The sequence below is a fragment of the Neoarius graeffei genome, chromosome 5 (assembly GCF_027579695.1).
Source record: "Neoarius graeffei isolate fNeoGra1 chromosome 5, fNeoGra1.pri, whole genome shotgun sequence".
NCBI classification, from domain to species: domain Eukaryota; kingdom Metazoa; phylum Chordata; class Actinopteri; order Siluriformes; family Ariidae; genus Neoarius; species Neoarius graeffei.
The window spans coordinates 8,139,418-8,148,877 of NC_083573.1; positions in this window are offsets into that span (position 1 = coordinate 8,139,418).

Here is a 9,460-nt window from a genome sequence, read left to right on the forward strand (position 1 = left end):
AAAGAAACGCCCCTAAAATAAGACGTCGGACCACTAAAATACCATACATGGTAAATCCCTTTCTTTGAAAAAGCTTGCTTGAGCTTCCTGTCACACGGGGCATAGGGCTTTCGGAAAATAAAATGAACTCGACTGATAATGGAGCAAAAGTTCTGTCGCACAAAGCGAAATGTTAATTTTGCACTTTTACAAGTAGTTTAGGAATTATTTTTATTTATTTATTTTTTTAAAGACATGTCCATTCTATTCGATGCTCTTTTCCGCTGCTGGTTCTGTAAATGAAACGTCGGCGAGACACAAATGAACATGATGTTGTTTGGGGAAATACCAGCCCCGTCTAAAATTTCTCCATGAAACATATTCCTGGCTCAAAGCCCAACAGCCCATTCGACAATCTTTACACGTCACTTTTTGTATAATATGTTTTGAATTTGATTTGCGTGTTCCGTGCTGCCGTTGTACTAGCTTTATTATCTTAGCAAAGCAAGCCAATGGGACTTAGGATAAGACGGAGTGCATCAAACAGGAAATGGGACTGTATTTTTAGTACAAAAGTTAAAAAACAGGGAACTGAAGAAACGTCGGACCACACGTGCCATAGCTTTAGTCTGAGGAATCGTTCCAAGTTGGCTCATTTGAAGGAGAAAGCATAAGGATGGTGGAGCTGGATGTCGATGATGCACGTTTTCTGTAACGTTTGACGGTAACGTGTGAATTCTTCAAGTTTGATTTGGTTATGCTGTTAATAACCGGTATCCACTGATAGTTTGTGATAAACGTTTCGCATCTCTGCCTCTTTTTTTTTTTTTTCCATATTAGTAACATTAGTCGCACTTTATGTATTACTTTCACTATTAAAACTTGGAATGATGTGTTCCTATATTTTTGAGATCAATCATTTGTACCTTCTCACGAGGGTTTGAGAGTTGTGCTGAACCCAAACCGGGGCAACAAAAAACACCAGTAAGGTCTTGAGCCTTTAGGAAGAAAAGCAGGTGTTCGACGAATGCGAGTTAAATCGTTTTTAACTCAGAAATGTAAGCGTGTAAGGCAAGAAAAACAAGTTGTGTATATCGCAAGTACATACTGTATGTAGTAGCAAAACTAATATACCATAATGCAGCGTTGTAGTCGAGTCATTAAAAAAAATTTCGAGTCAAGTCCGAGTCCAAGACTCCAACCGCACCGTTTGACGGTGGCTGTTTTAGCGTCACTAACATGAGTTTGTTCCTGAACAGGTGCAGGTGCATTCTCTTTCTCATGCAGTGCGAAGTATTGTCAGAGACTGCTGTAAGTGCAGGAGGTGTGTTTTTTATTAATACAAGTGAAGGTGAGGAAACAATCCAGAACGGCAGGCAAAATCGTAAAACGGTGAAACGGGCAATCGGAGATGCGGCACAATCAAAGACAAGAACCAGGAAATCAAAGCTCAAGAAACCAAACAAGGAACTAAGGCTTGGTAACGTATCAGCAACTCAATACTTCGCAAAGTAAGTGTGTTTTTTTATACAGGTGCGCTGATTACGCCTTCATCTTGAGAGTATCTAATGCACACGCCAAGGCATGCAGGTGTGACGCTCTTGCATGAAATTAGTACAAAAATTAATGTAGATATAAATATCTTGTGCTGAATTATTACAGCATGTTACAAAAAATTAAAGGAGAAAAATGAGTCCGAGTTGAGTCACGTGTCCTTAAAATTAGGGTACGAGTCAGACTCAAGTCATACGAGCCTGCCATAAGAGAATATATACTGTATCTCATGGCTGTGTTGTAAAAATTTCTTGGCTTGTTTTAAACGTGGCTACAATTTTACAAAAACAAATGAGTTGATTTCATGGGAAGGAATTAAACGTGGCCATGAAAATATAAAAATTATATATATAAAAAATTTTAGCGGTCCAGTTTCCATCAAATTGTGCACTCTGATTGGCTCGCGAGCAGTCCGGAATCCTACAATCCAGACCCTGGTGACGGACCTTTGGCGACTTGATCGTTCACAACAAACATCGTAGCAATTTTTTGTCAACGTTTATTTTGTCATTTCTCAGTATAATAGTGTTAATTTTCCAGCATGGATAGCGATAACGACAGTGTTCACAGCGAAATAAAAACATTTCAGGAGAAAGTTGAAAACGAGCTTGTAGCAGGTTTTGTTTGAAAGATGGGTTCCCTTTCGAGTGCTCTCGTTTTCTGTTAGAATTTGGTAAAGAAAAAAAATAGTATTTACCAGCTTAAGATCAGTCCGTATCGTGAAATAACGTGACCGAGGCCAGAGGCGTGGGTTTCCAGGTGAGGGAGGGGGCCGCCTTGACACGCGGCGCCAGAAGGCGTGCGTGGCGGTCGCAGTGGTGCTGTGGCAGCGACTCTGGACGTGCGCTGGCCCCTTCTCATGGATCTCCCTGGCTATGGTCCACACGGGGACCCCCGTCCTTTCCCGCCTTTCCCCTCGCTCAATATTTTCAAGGCCGAGGCCGTGGTATTTCACGATACGGACTGACTTTAAAGTGCATATTCTGGACCAACTTCGTTTTTTTATATGAAAGTATGTCCCTTTACACACTCCTCCAGAAGGGTAATTCTGCACAAGGCCATCTGTCTACAGCAGAAAAAAATAATAATAATACGCGTCTGGAGCCAGAATCGTGACGTCACCTGCGGAAGCGCCAGCAGGCTGCGCGAGCTTTGCACGGTTTCAGTGCACAGCCTGTGTAGACCAAGCGCTCCCGTTTCTCTCTCATTGTCCGGTCTTTTGGAAAACGATGAGTACTAATCCCATCAAGATTGGTGTTGCTACACCCTCCTACGATACATCTGTTAACCATTTTAATAATTACGCGATAACGTTGAAGAAACTTGCAGAAAACCACCAGGTCGTTTTCTCATAAACAAACCAGCGCTGACGTAGGATTCAGAAGGAGGCGTCCCGCACGCGACGTCACGAAAATCAATGTTCGCCGGGAAATCCAAATGCCAAGTTTTTTCAGAGGTGGACCATCTCATCTCATTATCTCTAGCCGCTTTATCCTGTTCTACAGGGTCGCAGGCAAGTTGGAGCCTATCCCAGCTGACTACGGGCGAAAGGCGGGGTACACCCTGGACAAGTCGCCAGGTCATCGCAGGGCTGACACATAGACACAGACAACCATTCACACTCACATTCACACCTACGGTCAATTTAGAGTCACCAGTTAACCTAACCTGCATGTCTTTGGACTGTGGGGGAAACCGGAGCACCCGGAGGAAACCCACGCGGACACGGGGAGAACATGCAAACTCCGCACAGAAAGGCCCTCGCCGGCCACGGGGCTCGAACCCGGACCTTCTTGCTGTGAGGTGACAGCGCTAACCACTACACCACTGTGCCGCCCCAGAGGTGGACCAATTTGCCTCAAATGGCTCAATTTCAACTGAATTTTTCTGGTATTGCGCAAAATAAAAAAATGCGCAGAATGTTACAGATATTTGACCAAAGTTTAATATAAAACAGGAGAATTACCCGTGATCTGCACTTTAAGCTGGTAAATAGCAGAAGTCCTCACGGTGTCCCCCTGCGACGTCAACATGCCACGCAACTCCTCACTTCTGACATGAACAACACAAACATCACGCACACTTCAAGATCAATATCCGCACATTTCAGAGTGGACTTCTCCTTTAAAGTGCATATCACGGGTAAATTCCAGAGCAAGATCAATGTAATTCTCTGATTTAATAGTAAACTTTGGTCAAATATGTGTCACATTTTTGTGCAATTTTTTCCCCTTGCGCAATGCCAGAAAAATTCAGTTGAAATCGAGCCATTTGAGGCGAATTGGTCCGCCTCTGAAAAAAACTTGCCATTTGGATTTCCCGGGAAACATTGATTTTCCTCCTTCTGAATCCTACATCAGCGCTGGTTTGTTTATGAGAAAACAACCTGTTGGTTTTCTGCAAATTTCTTCGTTATCGCGTAACTATTAAAATGGTTAACAGATGTTAATTTGGTAAGCATGAAATTCCCAATTTCATGCTTACCAAACTCGACAAAGCGACCAACTACATATCCCCCTGCTGCGAACATCCCTCGGTCAAAAGAGTGTTCTATACAAATGTGTAATTGAATGGAATAACCTCCCCCGCCACCTTAAAAGTTTTACATCCATGATTAGTTTTAAACGTAATCTCAAAAACCACCGATTTTCATTCCCCAGCCACACTTGACCTTTATCTTTAAATATAGTTCAGTCTTGGATCAAATTGTAAACTATTACACTACACCATGCACCAGGCTTCTGTTATTAGTACAATATTTATTCACCATTTGAAATCAATCAATTATGCTTTTTTTTTTACTTTATGTATAGATCCTAGGTTACATTTTATTTGTTTCTTATTTTCACTCGTTAACTTGGATTTTATCTGCAATTGACAGTGTTTATATTTATTTCAGTTATGATACCAGTTACAGTTTAATGTATAATTGTTACCAATTATTATATTATCTTTATTTGTTATTGTTAATATAGTTATTCTCTAATTTGTTAAATTTGTATTAATTACTTGTTAATTTAAATGGGGGAAGACTTAGAACAAGCCATTGTGCTTTTTTCTTCCCCAGCACGTTTTCTGCTTTTGTTACATTTATGTTTTCTTGTAAATCTCTTTATCATGTACAAATAAAAAAAATGTATCGTAGGAGGGTGTAGCAACATATAGCTATCATGATGGGATTACTACTTTTCCAAAAGCCCGGACAATGAGAGAGAAACGGGAGCGCTTGGTGTACACAGGCTGTGCACTGAAACCGTGCAAGCTCGGTTCCGCAGGTTTGTTTGATTCTCATCTCATCTCATTATCTCAAGCCGCTTTATCCTTCTACAGGGTCGCAGGCAAGCTGGAGCCTATCCCAGCTGACTACGGGCGAAAGGCGGGGTACACCCTGGACAAGTCGCCAGGTCATCACAGGGCTGACACATAGACACAGACAACCATTCACACTCACATTCACACCTACGGTCAATTTAGAGTCACCAGTTAACCTAACCTGCATGTCTTTGGACTGTGGGGGAAACCGGAGCACCCGGAGGAAACCCACGCGGACACGGGGAGAACATGCAAACTCCGCACAGAAAGGCCCTCGCCGGCCCCGGGGCTCGAACCCAGGACCTTCTTGCTGTGAGGCGACAGCGCTAACCACTACACCACCGTGCCGCCAGGTTTGTTTGATTGTCAAATAAAATCATTCTCAGTTCCTGTATAAAAAATAAATACATGATTGAGTTTCAAATAAACCACACCACATACGTAAACTAAAAACAGAGAGTCAGGATAACACAATAAAGCTTGAAAGCTTATTTCCATTGTGGTCCTTTGATGTTGGATGGCAGCAGATGTAAAAATGACAAGTGGCGCGCTGTGACATTACTAAAATTGTAAAACAAAATTACATAGACAGTATACACATCAGATGAACATTGTATACATACTATATCAGTGCAAGCCCTACACTATCTGATCTCTAAGCCGTGTTTTCACAGCACGTTTAAACCCATCCAAACTAATGATTACCTTAATATTACCTGGTAACTTATTCCACAGACTAGTTGCAACATTATAAAAAGGAGTACTTCCCTATTGTTAGGGTTCACCCAGTCGGAAACGGTCAATCGGTCAACTTACTTCTCAGGACCCCCGCCCTCGTACCACCCAGACGTCTGGGACAGAACACCGCAAAAAAACAGAGAGCCAGAGATTGGTTTCACTGCTGTTTATTCACAGTTGTCTCGCCAAAGATGAAATATTACAACCACCCTTTATAACAAATTATAATCTCTCCAAACGGCTATTGTGTCTGTCGAGTATGTGTGTGTGTTTGTATGTGACCTCAGAGAGGGGTGTGTGTGTGTGTGTCTATGGGAGGGTGTGAGTAAGTGACATTTTGATATCTGTGTGTGTGTGTCACATCTTAATTACATCACTGTTCTGATGGAGTGTTCAGATGTATGTGTGTGTAAATCATAACATAATGACATATTGCTGATCATATGACATGATAGCAAGGTACAAACAGATTTTAAAGGTCATTGCTTACGCACATACAGAATTTTTCAACAAAGATATGTTATAAGAAAGTAAACAAAAAATAAGAACAAACCTAAACAAAGACAGTTATAAGCAAAACATCTCATATCAAAACAAGCAAAATGTTCCCAAACAATGTCCAGCCGAGACAGAAGGTCATTTTAACTGAACAGAAATTAATCCTTAATTTTGTCACCATTTTAATAAATTACTGCCGCCTTGGTCAAGAATAATACTTATATAAACCTAACACCTATTTTAGTTGGCACTCTTGGAGGAACAAAATCTGTGGAACACCCCCTAGAGAAGTAACTATGAACGTCCCTCACTCTACTAAAGAAATTATTTAAATATTTAGGGACATCTCCATTTACAATCTTATATACCATGCTCAATTCAATTTGAGAGACTCTATCCTCTACCCTCAACCATCCCAGCCACTTAAAATGATGAGGATCAAGGTGAGTTCTTGGGGGCAGATCCAAAATGGTCCTTACTAATTTATTTTATGACATCTGTAGTGGTTAGCGCTGTCGCCTCACAGCAAGAAGGTCCGGGTTCGAGCCCCGTGGCCGGCGAGGGCCTTTCTGTGCAGAGTTTGCATGTTCTCCCTGTGTCCGTGTGGGTTTCCTCCGGGTGCTCCGGTTTCCCCCACAGTCCAAAGACATGCAGGTTAGGTTAACTGGTGACTCTAAATTGAGCGTAGGTGTGAATGTGAGTGTGAATGGTTGTCTGTGTCTATGTGTCAGCCCTGTGATGACCTGGCGACTTGTCCAGGGTGTACCCCGCCTTTCGCCCGTAGTCAGCTGGGATAGGCTTGCCTGCGACCCTGTAGAACAGGATAAAGCGGCTAGAGATGATGAGATGAGAATGAGGTCTTATTGAAATACCTAGTAAGGCCATTATACCAAGAGCAACAGGCATAATCATAGCAGGGCTGAATTATAGCGCCTGCTAAGGTCAACATAGCCTTCTTATCCAGATACATGGAAATTCTGGCCAGAAAATGTACTCGTTGATTTACTTTCTGGGCTTGATCAGCTCTAGACAACTGACTGTCCAGTACACACTAGGGCTGCGTACCTAAACATAACATCAGGTACAGGTACTGGTACAAAGGTTTAGGTCCAGGTCCGGACCTGTACCTGAACAATTTGACAAATTCTTCTGAACTTTTTCAATAATGACAGAAACATTAATAAACTGTTGACAACTTGTCAGTATCTTTATTCAAAGAAAACCGAACATAACTAGGTTTCCTACCTCACTTCTCAGTCACCCTATAGTTAACTTGGGACAAAAAGTCATAAGTTGTCTCACGGCGAGAAGTGACTACACTAGAGTACTACAGACTACGTGCAGTCCGCGGCCTTTAACTTGCACGGCAAAATTACACAAAGCAACAAAGGCCGCCAGTGCCAGCAAAGGAAAAATGGCTGACCTGCTTTTGAGTCTTTTTGACCAATCGGAACGCTGGATCAGCCAAGCTCTCCCAATGTCTCGTGAGACTGTGGCGAGAGGATCTTAAATCAAAGATGGCTCTGATTTCAAATTTCAGCGTGGCATTTTACGTCTTTTCCAGTGCGAAATTTTCGTCTTTGTGGTAGGATTTACACATCTTCAGTCACAAAATAAGCAGATACTTGGTGTATAGTACCAGTACTTCATGATCCGGTATTTTGGACCTGTACTGAATCGATTTTCACGGTACAGTACCGGTAGAGTGGGGTAATACGCCCCCAGCCTGTTTTACCCAAAATAACCACCAGATGGCGCAAAGTTACATTTCTATTGTTGCTGTGGACTGGCTTGACAACGGGGATATACAAATATCCACTGTGGATCGCATATCAGCAACGCAGCGGAGAGAAGTCAAATTTCATGGTAAGTGATACGGTATAATTTTCAGATATCAGTAAAACTGTATTTAGATAGCTGCTATTTCGTCAGATATCACAGCTGTGTACGTGGTATGAGTAAACAAGTCAGTACATTAAAAAATACATTAGGTATAAAAAGTTGCATCACATTTTGAAAGTAAGACCCTTTTTTGTAAAAGTGTAGTCTGTGGGGTAAAACGCCCCCTTAATGGCGGGGTAAATGGCCCCCAGGGGGCATCGTTTCCTTTTATCATAATTACTGTATTTCATACATTTCTGAATAGCAGATACATAGTTTTTAATAACATCTCGCTTACCTGGTTGAGTAAAGCAAGTAATTTGAACTTAATATTAAAAATAATTGAAATTTAAAAAAAATTGAAATGTGAAATATAATAAAATAATGCATCTATTCATTAATTCAGGGATATTTTCTTGTTTCTTTCACATTATAGGCTTAAGTAAACACTTTTGCTATCCAAACAGCTTTTTTTGAGTGAGGGGGCCTATTGCCCCACCTCAGGGGGCCTTTTACCCCACTGGGGGGGGGGTAAAAGGCCCCCTTGGCACAATGTTTGTTTTTGTTAAAAAAAAATTAAGTATTAACTTTAGGTGGCATTATTGTTCATGTCACTGTTGTCAAAAACTATGATTAAAACTAAACACATGGTTCATTTCAACTTGGAGAAAAACTGAATTTTCCTTAAGGGGGGCTTTTTCCCCCACTCTACTCTACACAGTACCGGTGTTCTGTAAAGTTATCCAACCTCTTGGATTTGTCCTACCAAGCCTACTGCGCATGCGCAGAACACATGACGTCATATCTTGGAATTTGGACCGAGTTTTGTCCTACCGATCAGCTGGGCTGATAGAAAATCGGTGAGTATTTCACGCATTTGTGATGCGTAATGTAGGCATATTTGCAATTCAGAAACGTATAAAATACAGTATTTATGTATAAACAAACGAAACGATGTCCCGTCATAACTTTGACTGCACAGTGCCCACTGCGTGACAGAATTAGCAAGTTCTCATACAGACCGTTTTATTATTCAAAACAAGTCATTACAAATGGGCGGCGTAGTGGTTAGCGCTGTCGCCTCACAGCAAGAAGGTCCGGGTTCGAGCCCCGGGGCCGGCGAGGGCCTTTCTGTGCGGAGTTTGCATGTTCTCCCCGTGTCCGCGTGGGTTTCCTCCGGGTCCTCCGGTTTCCCCCACAGTCCAAAGACATGCAGGTTAGGTTAACTGGTGACTCTAAATTGAGCGTAGGTGTGAATGTGAGTGTGAATGGTTGTCTGTGTCTATGTGTCAGCCCTGTGATGACCTGGCAACTTGTCCAGGGTGTACCCCGCCTTTCGCCCGTAGTCAGCTGGGATAGGCTCCAGCTTACCTGCGACCCTGTAGAACAGGATAAAGCGGCTAGAGATAATGAGATGAGATGAGTCATTACAAATTATTTGACTCGGCCAAAGACTCGACCAATACGCACAAAACATAAAAATCGGCAAATGTGTGAA